A 12056-nucleotide genomic window follows, 5' to 3' on the forward strand; every position below is an offset into this window, starting at 1 on the left:
TGCCGGATTTCATGCATGCACAGGATGGCGGAAATCACACTTTGCAAACGGAAAATCCCAACTGGCAAGCTTTATGATCTGGAGGATAAAAATGTCCAGGGAACGGAACAAACCAGATTGCTCTTTTAAAGAGCCAGCACAACTACGAAGTGTCAAATGGCCTCCATGTGTGATGTATCATTCTGATTCTACGCCACAGTTCACAATGCGATGGGTTTGATTTTGGATCACTCTGCCACAACTTAGGACTGTACTAAGAAAGCTAAATTTATAGAATAAGAGAAAAGGCAGGAATAATTAATCCTAGAGCTTCTATTAAATAGTGCTGGCTTCTATTAGCTTTTAAATAAGTAAAGCAGACATTCATTTCAACTAGCTATCATTCGTTTTTAACCACATCACTGGCTGTTAAATGTGAACACCTTTCTGACTTCCGACAAATGAACTTTGCCTCACACTTTGTTGATGCTCCCTACCTTTGATTCTAATCTGGTGGGTAAATTTGACAAAGGCACACAACCAGCAAATGTTGCCCCTCAATTTTCTTTGTTGAGCATGGTCTGCTCAATTCAGTTTGTGGCACCATGCAATTTTAGGAAGAACTTGTAAACAGCCAGAAAGTTCAGTGCTTTCCAGATTGCCGTGTGCTGCGTACGCCTGCAGCTCAGCAGGATCTTTGCTGCCAGTGCTCAGAGAATCGCCCATCAGAAGCACTTGTGCGGAAATCTCACATCTCAATGATAGTTATAATCAATGGATGGGATATAGAAAGAAAGAGAGAGAGATGTTGCCAGCAGAAATTATAGTTTATTTTTTGGAATGAATAAGTGATTCATTAATAATAAGGCGATGGCCCATAGGAGTCATGGGTGAGAAATCTGGATATTCTGGGCAGGATTGATCGACCGAGTCTTTTTCGGCGGGGAATGCGGGCGGCCTGCGGGGTTTGCTGGTCCCACCATTGTCAACTGCGTCGGCGTGGAACCGGAATATCGATGTGAACAGTCGGTAAATCCCACCCACAGTGTCCATTTTCAGGTGCTAAGCGGCCTCTCTAAGCCTCCAATATAACAGGCAGGTGCACGTACCTTTCTTTTTCTTTGAAAACATTAAAAAATATATACAAACACAAGACGGCAAAACCAAAAGGGCAGCGGAAATACAAGCCCCAACCTTCATAGCAGGCCACAAACCTCGTCCCACCCCTCAGAAACCACCCATTCACCCGCCTATCACCCCAGCATGCGTCTTCTTATTCCACCCCACCCCCCCCACCCCCCGTCCAACCAGAGACCACAACCAAACCAATCCAAACCCAACATCACACCCCTCCCCCTCGCTGATGACTTAATCTTCCTTAAAGAAGTCAATAAATTGCTTCCACCTCGAAGTGAACCCATCCTCCGGCACCCGAATGGCCAACTTGATCTTTACCAGCTGCAGAAATTATGCCAAGTCGCTCACCCATACTCAGGCCTTCGGTGGCTCCGAGTCCCCGCCAGCACAACAAAATCCGTCCCCGGGCTATCAGGGAGGCAAAGGTCAAAACATCATCGTCTCTCCCCACCTGCACTCCCGGATCCTCCGACACTCCAAATAACGCCACCTCCAGACTTGGAGCATCTCCACCCCCAAAACCTTGCCCATAATCTCCAAAAAGCCCTTCCAGAATCCCCTCAACTTTGGGCAAGCCAAGAACATATGAACATATGTTCCCCATGCACACCGTCCACACCTATTCTCCACTTCCGAAAAGCATTGTCTCATCCTCGACACTGGCATGTGGGCCCTATGCAGCACATTAAACTGAATAAGGCTTAGCCTCGAACACGACGAGAACGCATTCACCCTCCGTAAAGCTTCCCACCACATTCCAATCCCCAACTCCCAGATCCCCCTCCCACTTGCGCCTAATCTCCTCCACGGGCAGCTCTCCCTCTCCATCAACTCCCCATACACGTCTGCCACTCTGCCCTCCTTAATCTCATCCTCGGATAGAAACTTATCCTGCAGCACAGGTTCACATTTATAATAGAAATCTAGTGCTAGGAAACATATAGTTAACAGTAACTTTTTAAATTAACTTTAAATTTAATTTACTAATTCATTGATACAATGTCAATTAGAGGGGTGAAGTGCTCTGACTGTGAGATGTGGCAGGTCCGGGAGGCTTCCAGCGTCCCGGGTGGCTTCATCTGCAGAAAGTGCACCCAACTGGAGCTCCTCACAGACCGCATGGTTCAGTTGGAGCAGCAGTTGGATGCACTTAGGAGCATGCAGGTGGCGGAAAGCGTCATAGATTGCCATTATATAAATGTGGTCACACCCAAGGTGCAAGCAGAGAAATGGGTGACCACCAGAAAGGGCAGGCAGTCAGTGCAGGAATCCTCTGTGGTTGTCCCCCTCTCGGACAGGTATACCGTTTTGGATACTGTCGGGAGGATAGCCTATCAGGGGACAACAGCAGCAGCCAGAGCAGTGGCACCACGGCTGGCTCTGATGTTCAGCCGGGAGGGTCAAGCCCCAGATGAGCAATAGTCATCGGAGACTCTATAGTCAGGGGCACAGATAGGTACTTCTGTGGATGTGAAAGAGACTCCAGGATTGTATGTTGCCTACCTGGTGCCAGGGTCCAGGATGTCTCCGAACAGGTAGCGGGCATCATAAAGGGGAGGGCAAACAGGCAGAGGTCATTGTACATATTGGTACTAACAACATAGGCAGGAATGGGCATGAGGTCCTGCAGGAATTCAGGGAGCTAGGCAGAAAGTTAAGAGACAGGACCTCTAGGGTTGTAATCTCCGGATTACTCCCTGTGCCACGTGCCAGTGAGGCTAGAAATAGGAAGGTAGAGCAGCTAAACACGTGGCTAAACAGCTGATGTAGGAGGGAGGGTTTCCGTTATCTGGACCACTGGGAGCTCTTCCAGGGCAGGTGTGACCTGTATAAGAAGGACGGGTCGCATCTAAACTGGAGAGGCATAAATATCCTGGCCGCGAGGTTTGGTAGTATTACACGGGAAGGTTTAAACAAGTATGGCAGGGGGTTGGGTACCGGAGCAATAGGTCAGAAAGTGAAAGCATTGAGGGAGAATTAGGGAATAGGGTCAGTATGGCTCTGAGGAAGAGCAGACAGGGAGATGTTGCTGAAAACAGCAGGTCTGGTGGCCTGAGTGCATATGTTTTAATGCAAGAAGTATTACAAGTAAGGCAGATGAACTTAGAGCTTGGATTAGTACTTGGAACTATGATGTTGTTGTCATTACAGAGACCTGATTGAGGGAAGGACAGGATTGGCAGCTAAATGTTCCAGGATTTAGATGTTTCAGGTGGTATAGAGGTGGATGTAAAACGGGTGGCAGAGTTGCACTACTGGTTAGGGAGAATATCACAGCTGTACTATGGGAGGACACCTCAGAGGGCAGCGAGGCTATATGGGTAGAGATCTGGAATAAGAAGGGTGCAGTCACAATGTTAATACAGTCCTCCCAACAGCCAGCGGGAGATAGAGGAGCAGATAGGTAGACAGATTTTGGAAACGAGTAAAAACAACGGGGTTGTTGTGATGGGAGACTTCAACTTCCCCAATATTGACTGGGACTCGCTTAGTGCTAGGGGATTAGACGGGGCAGAGTTTGTAAGGATCATCCAGGAGGACTTCTTAAAACAATATGTAGCCAGTCCAACTAGGGAAGGGGCTGTACTGGACCTGGTATTGGGGAATGAGCCCGGCCAGGTGGTAGAAGTTTCAGTAGGGGAGCATTTCGGGAACAGTGACCACAATTCAGTAAGTTTTAAAGTGCTGGTGGACAATGATAAGAGTGGTCCTAGGGTGAATGTGCTAAACTGGGGGAAGGCTAATTATAACAATATTAGGCAGGAACTGAAGAGCCTAGATTGGGGGCGGATGTTTGAGGGTAAATCAACATCTGACATGTGGGAGGCTTTCAAATGTCAGTTGAAAGGAATTCAGGACCGGCATGTTCCTGTGAGGAACATAGAACATAGAACAGTACAGCACAGAACAGGCCCTTCGGCCCTCAATGTTGTGCCGAGCCATGATCACCCTACTCAAACCCACATATCCACCCTATACCCATAACCCAACAACCCCCCCCCCCTTAACCTTACTTTTATTAGGACACTACGGGCAATTTAGCATGGCCAATCCACCTAACCCGCACATCTTTGGACTGTGGGAGGAAACCAGAGCACCCGGAGGAAACCCACGGAGGAAAACAACAGGGGGAGGACGTGCAGACTCCACACAGACAGTGACCCAGCCGGGAATTGAACCTGGGACCCTGGAGCTGTGAAGCATTTATGCTAACCACCATGCTACCCTGCTGCATGGAAGGATAAATGGAAGGATAAATACGGCAACTTTCTGGAACCTTGGATAACGAGAGATATTGTAGGCCTCGTCAAAAAGAAAAAGGAGGCATTTGTCAGGGCTAGAAGGCTGGGAACAGACGAAGCCTGTGTGGAATATAAGGAAAGTAGGAAGGAACTTAAGCAAGGAGTCAGGAGGGCTAGAAGGGGTCACGAAAAGTCATTGGCAAATAGGGTTAAGGAAAATCCCAAGGCTTTTTACATGTACATAAAAAGCAAGAGGGTAGCCAGGGAAAGGTTAGCCCACTGAAGGATAGGCAAGGGAATCTATGTATGGAGCCAGATGGAATGGGCGAGGTACTAAATGAATACTTTGCATCAGTATTCAGCAAAGAGAAGGAATTGGTGGATGTTCAGTCTGGAGAAGGGTGTGTAGATAACCTGGGTCACATTGAGATTCAAAAAGACGAGGTGTTGGGCGTCTTGAAAAATATTAAGGTAGATAAGTCCCCAGGGCCTGATGGGATCTACCCCAGAATACTGAAGGAGGCAAGAGACGAAATTGCTGAGGCCTTGACAGAAATCTTTGGATCCTCACTGTCTTCAGGTGATGTCCCAGAGGACTGGAGAATAGCCAATGTTGTTCCTTTGTTTAAGAAGTGTAGCAAGGATAATCCAGGGAACTACAGGCCGGTGAGCCTTATGTCAGTGGTAATGAAATTACTGAAGAGAATTCCTCGAGACAGGATCTACTCCCATTTGGAAACAAATGGACGTATTAGTGAGAGGCAGCATGGTTTTGTGAAGGGGAGGTCGTGTCTCACTAACTTGATAGAATTTTTCGAAGAGGTCACAAAGATGATTGATGCAGGTAGGGCAGTGGATGTTGTCTATATGGACTTCAGTAAGGCCTTTGACAAGGTCCCTCATGGTAGACTGGTACAAAAGGTGAAGTCACACGGGATCAGGGGTGAGCTGGCAAGGTGAATGCAAAACTGGTTAGGTCATAGAAGGCAGAGAGTCGCAATGGAAGGGTGCTTTTCTAATTGGAGGGCTGTGACTAGTGGTGTTCCGCAGGGATCAGTGCTGGGACCTTTGCTGTTTGTAGTATATATAAATGATTTGGAGGAAAATGTAACTGGTCTGATTAGTAAGTTTGCAGAATACACAAAGGTTGGTGGAATTGTGGATAGCGATGAGGACTGTCAGAGGATACAAAAGGATTTAGATCGTTTGGAGACTTGGGCGGAGAGATGTCAGATGGAGTTTAATCCGGACAAATGTGAGGTAATGCATTTTGGAAGGTCTAATGCAGGTAGGGAATATACAGTGAATGGTAGAAACCTCAAGAGTATTGACAGTCAAAGAGATCTAGATGTACGGTCCACAGGTCACTGAAAGTGGCAACACAGGGGGAGAAGGTAGTCAAGAAGGCTTACGGCATGCTTGCCTTCACTGGCCGGGGCATTGAGTATGAAAATTGGCGAGTCATATTGCAGCTGTATAGAACCATAGTTAGACCACACTTGGAGTATAGTGTTCAATTCTGGTCGCCACACTACCAGAAGGATGTGAAGGCTTTAGAGAGGGTGCAGAAGAGGTTTTCCAGGATGTTGCCTGGTTATGGAGGGCACTAGCTATGAGGAGCGGTTGAATAAACTCGGTTTGTTCTCACTGGAACAACGGAGGTTGAGGGGCGACCTGACAGAAGTCTACAAAATTATGAGGGACATAGTCAGAGACTTTTCCCCAGGGTAGAGGGGTCAATTACTAGGGGGCATAGGTTTAAGGTGCAAGGGGCAAGGTTTAGAGGAGATGTACGAGGCAAGTTTTTTTACACAGAGGGTAGTGGGTGCCTGGAACTCACTGCCGGAGGAGGTGGTGGAAGCAGGGACGATAGTGACATTTAAGGGGCATCTTGACAAATACATGAATAGGATGGGAATAGAGGGATACGGACCCCGGAAGTGTTGAAGATTTTAGTTTAGAGGGGCAGCATGGTCGGCACGGGCTTGGAGGGCTGAAGGGCCTGTTCCTGTGCTGTACTTTTCTTTGTTCTTTGGCAGTCTCGGAAACAACGGCACTTCCTTCCTGCAAAGTTCCTAATCTACAGATACCTAAATCCATTCCCCTCGAGTAACTAATATATCCCCTCTAGCTCCTCCAGGTCTGTGAACACTTCCCCAATGAATAAATCCCTGAAACATTCTATCCCTATCTGCCTCTACCCCCGAAACTCGGGTCCAGCCCCACCGGCGCAAACCTATGATTATCACAGAGACAAGCCTTCCGAACCAAAGATCTGCTTACACTGGTTCTACACTCTCACTGATACCACCACCGGCTTTGTGGAGTACCTGAGCGGCGAGAGTGGAAGGGGTGCCAGCAACAGTGCTCTGAAACTGGTCCCTTTACACGAGGCCGCCTCAATCTGCTCCAAACTGACCCCCCTCCCCCCAACCCGTTGCTCCCTCTCAAACCGTGGGGCCTTCCCCACCCTCACAAACCTCAAAACCATACCGTTCACTTTCCTAACAAAGGACTTGGGAAACGGAAATTGGGAGGTATTGGAACACAAAGAAAAACTTTGGCAGCACCATCATCTTCTTCACTGTTGGGGCGGCATGGTGGCTCAGTGGTTAGCACTGCTGCCTACGGCACAGAGGACCGGGGTTCGATCCCGGCCCCGGGTCACTGTCTGTGTGGAGTTTGCACATTCTCCCCATGCCTGCGTGGTTTTCAGCCCCACAAACCCAAAGATGTGCAGGGTAGGTGGGTTGGCCACGCTAAATTGCCGCTTAATTGGAAAATATAATTGGGCATTCTAAATTTATATTAAAAAAAAGAGCTTCACTATCTACCCGACCCACCAGTGCATCCCACTTCCAAGTCCTCCTTCATTTCCTCCACCAGCTGCGTCAACTTGTGCAGCTGGGCCCAACTATGCGCCACATCTATCCTAAGGTAGCGGAAACTCGCCCCCAACAACCGAAACAGCGGCTCCTCCATCCTCCTCTCCTACCGCCGTGCGTTGATTGGAAACACCTCACTTTTCCTCACATTCATACAACGAAACCCGGTGCTCAACCATCCCCACCACTCGCTGGATGCCCCTCCACCCCCTTGAATTCCTGTGTGCCATTGCGAACGGCTCAATCACTAAGGCAAAGGGCAGTGTGGAGAGCGGGCACCCCTGCCTTGTCTCCAGGTGTAACCCAAAATACCCCAAGCTGACCTTATTAGTTTGAGCGGTCACCTTAGACAACCCCAATCCACAAACCCTTGTCCAAACCCAAACCTACCCAACACCTCAAACAAATATTCCCATTTGACTCGGTCGAACGCCTTCTCCGCCTCCATTGCCACAACCACTTCAACCTCCCGCCCCTCCAAGGGCATCTGAATAACATTGAGCAACATCCGAACATTCACCGACAACTGATGCCCCCTCACAAACCCCGTTTAGTCCCCCTTATTACCCCTGGTACACACTCCTCCCCGCGTCGCCACCACCTTCACATCTACATTGAGCAGCGAGATCGGACAATACACCCACACTGCTCCGGGTCCTTATCCTTCTTTAGGGTAAGCAAAATCTAGGCCTGAGACAGCATTGGGGGGTAGTTGGGTTCACCCTCACCCTAGGCTCATTAGACATCTCCACCAGCAGGGGCCCCAGGTACATCCCAAACTTTTTATAAAACCTGACTGGGGACCCATCCGGGCCCGGAGCCTTCCCCGCCCGCATCGACCCAACACGGTCCATAACCTCCTCAACTCTCAGGAACTCAAACAGATCTAGAAACTGTCTTATTCCTTAACAACGCCCCCCCCCCCCTCCCCCCCCCCCCCCCCCGCTGGGGCCTCTGACCCATACAGACGGCGATACAAAGCCTCAAAGACCCCAATTACCCCCTGGCTCCGATACCTCTGGACTCTCACCCTCCCAATTTCCCTTGCTGCCATCTGCTTCCTCAACTGATATACCAGCATCCTACTCACCTACTCACCTTCTCCCCATACTCATATATCACCCCTTTGGCTCCACGTGGTTATCCCGTCGTCTTCCCCGTAGATACGAGCCCAAACCCCATCTGGAGAATCTGCCTCTCCTTTAATAATGCCCTTCCAGCACCACCGAATATCTCTGATCCACCCTCAAGATGTCCTCCACCAACCTCACCCTCTCTGTCCGTTCCACCGATCGTGTCCAAATCAAAACAGATTTCCCACCCATCACCGCCTTCAATACCTCCCAAAGCTTTCGGCCGAAACCGTCTTATTCAGCTCCACATAATCCCGGATGGTCACCCTCGCCCTTGTGTCCCTTGTCCGCCAATAACTCCAAATCCAGCCTCCACTGCGGCCACTGGGCCCCCTCCTGCCTGCAAATCCACCCAGTGAGGCATGAGGTCTGAGACCACAATCACGGAGTACTCCGACCCTGCCAGTCCCGCCACCAACACCTTGTCCAAAAAAAAAGAAATCAATACGGGAGTACACCCGTGAGAAAAAAACAAAATCTCCTTCGCCCTGTGCCTCTCAAACTGGCCCACCACACCCTTAAGCTCCATAGATCCCAGCAACTCCTTAGCCATCACCAAAAGCTTCCAGGACCTAGGGCATGACCAATCTAACCCTGGATTCAGGAATGCGTTACAATCACCCCTCCATCACAAAACTGCCCACCTCAATGGCCATCCGCTTGTTAATCACCATTGGCACCCCACTTGTCATCATATCTAACCCCAAGTGGAACACCTACCCCACTCAGCACTTTTTCAAGCTCGTCTGGTCCCCCAACTTCAGGTACATCTCCGACAAAATCACGTCTGCCTTCAAGCTCCTTAAATGAGCAAAAACCTTTTGACCGGGCCATTCAAGCCCCTTACAATCCACGTAATCAACCAGATTAGGGGACACCCCTCCCTCACCGGTCAACCATAATCCCTCTTCAACCAGCTCCCCCAGGTTCACACCTCGCTCACCCTCGGGCCCTCCCCAAGATGTCTGCCGCCATCTCCTTCTTGCCAAATGCGCCACACCAACTCTGCCCACATAGCTTCCCACCTCTACCCCTCTCTCCAAACAATAACAAAAGAAACCCAACCAACCTCCCCCCCCCCACACCCTCCACAACTTGAACGCCCATTTCACTCCCATTAACTAGTCAACCAGCTAGCATGGTAGCCCCTGCTAGAGGCCCAACCCTCTTCCTCCTATCGCCCCTCACCCATAACTCCCTGAAAATCAGTGAAAAAGAGAAAAAAGTCAAGAACACTCACCCACTCCACAACTGTGACCATTAAACACACCCATCCGCCCACCATACAAACACACATTCTCCACCTTAATATTTCCATAGTTCAATGTCCTCACACACCACCCTGTCCATGGTCTCTCATAAATTCTCCCAACTCCTCTGATGTGCCGAAATAAAACTCCCCGTTCAGATATGTGACCCACAAACGAGCGGGGTACAACACCCCAAACTTCACCCCTTCCTTGAAAAGAGCAGCCCAGCCTTGATGGAATTATACCAGGCCCCCCTCTTGGCCAACACCACTCCCAACTCTTGGTAAATCCTCAGCTTGTTATCTTCCCAGGTGCACTTTCTTGGCTGCTTTGCCGAACTCAAAATCTTTTTCTCGTCAAGGAAGCGATGCAGCCGTACCACCATTGACCTCGGAGCCTCCCCCTCCTTCGTCCTCAGTGCCCTGTGCATTCGATCTACCTCAGGGGGACGGTCAAAGGCCCCATCAAATTCGTGAATATGTTCGCCACATATTTTGTGACCTGTGCTCCCTCGAACCCTTCAGGCAACCCCACAATCCGTAGGTTCTCTCCCCTTGACCGATTCCCGAGGTCCTCCCTCTTCTCCCTCAACTTCTTTTGGCTCTCCAACACAAGCGCCACCTCGACCTCCATCAAGGCCGGCCATTCCTTATGTTCGCCTCACCAATTCCGGGGCGCCTGGCCCTGCACCTCCAACCTCTGCTCCACTCTCTCAATCACCGCCCTCAGCAGCTCCACCACCTTCGCCAGGTCCTCTGAGGCCTCCAGCCTCTGCTACTGGAACTTTGCATTCAGGAACTCCACCAGTTGCTCAGTAGACCATTGGGCGGGCAATGCCACCCAACACCCTCTGTCATCTTCTTTTGTATCGCACCTTGAATACCCTCTCGCTCAAGCTGCTGTCTGCTACTTGTGACACTTCTAGTCAAGTAAGCCATAAACCGGACTCACCGACGGAGCACCACTATCTCTCGGTGCTCATGCACCTTTCATCAATCAATATCCCTTAATCCGGGTGAAAAAGGGCCATAGAATACCATCTCGAGCAGGGGCTACCAATGGTGCAACCACTCACTCCATGGTCGCCACAGAAGTCGTGCACGTTTCTGGCTAGAATTTCACCGTCCACCATATTGGTAGAGGAAATTGGTTGATGGTTGGAGAGCATGTCAGACATTGTAAGTCCAGACATCAATATGTAATCAGGGTCCAGCACTTCTTCCAAGACCATTTTCCAATTTCAACCGATCAAGCACTTCATTTGCAACATTTTGGTTTATTATTTCTGGTTGCTGCTTGGCTGTTTTCTTCTAATGTACTCCTCCGAAAAGTTCCCTGTTTGCGCTTTTAGAAGTTTTTCAGGTCTTGCATTTTTGGTTACAGATGTGAATAGTCTTGTTTTGTCTTTGGGACTGACAGTTGAGTGGTAGTGACAAAGAATAGCTTTTTTTCCCCCAATTAATGTGGCCAATCCACCTGCCCTGCATATCTTTGGGTTGTGGGGGTGAGAACCACGCAGACACGGGAAGAATGTGCAAACTCCACACGGACAGTGACCCGGGGCCGGGATCGAACCCGTGTCTCGGCACCATGGGGCAACAGTGCCAACCACCGCAACACCGTGCCGCATTTGCGACAAAGAAGAGATGACAAATCAGGTTACTGCTCAAAAAATAAAGACTAATTACTCTTGTCCCTGCTTTGTGCACTCCTGGTTCGTCTCCCTCAGCTCCTTGAGTGTGGGGCTTGCATCAATGAACTGTGACTCAGAGCAGAAGTTCTTACACTTTAGGTCTATCGCAGTGCAAAGGAATGAGACAATTATTCTCTATCCAGCAGGGCATTGAGCATTGCCTGGGGCAGACAGCAGGGGGGAATCCAACTCCCCAATGTGCGACTTTGTAAAGGGAGTTTTACCTGCTGGTCTCACCTGCTGGTTGGTGGGTCAGCGAGAGACCCGCGTTGCCTCCTTTGGTTGCTGCCAAATCATGGACCACTCAGGCACATAACAGGCCACCAGTGAATCTTCTACAGAATCAAAATCACAGCACTGTGATGTGAAGTTAACAGTGATTATGCTGGAATCGGCCAATTAGTAGACGGAAGGCTCTTGCCGTCCAATTACAGATGGTAAATGGGCTTTTGGGAGGATGGAAGGCCCATGGGAGGCAATCCAACATGGAGGAAGCTTCATGCATTGCAGCTAAGAGAAAGAGATGGGGCGGGAAGGGAGGGAGGGAGAGAGCGAGGGAGGGAGAGAGCGAGAGGGAGAAGTTGCCGGGCAGGCAGACAGGGAAGTTTCCGTTGTCTTCTGACAATTGGTCTTAATTAGAACATAGAACGATACAGCGCAGTACAGGCCCTTCGGCCCTCGATGTTGCACCGACATGGAAAAAAAAAACTAAAGGCCATCTAACCTACACTATGCCC

The 12056-nt window shown here is 49.7% G+C and overlaps 1 protein-coding gene across 6 annotated transcripts in view; it reads right to left on the bottom strand.

The window, feature by feature from the left end:
* The window catches only part of fyco1a (FYVE and coiled-coil domain autophagy adaptor 1a), a 261315-nt gene that overhangs the window by 137963 nt on the left and 111296 nt on the right, over positions 1-12056 (bottom strand). The window lies entirely within an intron of this gene.

This window comes from Scyliorhinus canicula, chromosome 5, assembly GCF_902713615.1.
Source record: "Scyliorhinus canicula chromosome 5, sScyCan1.1, whole genome shotgun sequence".
Lineage (NCBI taxonomy): Eukaryota > Metazoa > Chordata > Chondrichthyes > Carcharhiniformes > Scyliorhinidae > Scyliorhinus > Scyliorhinus canicula.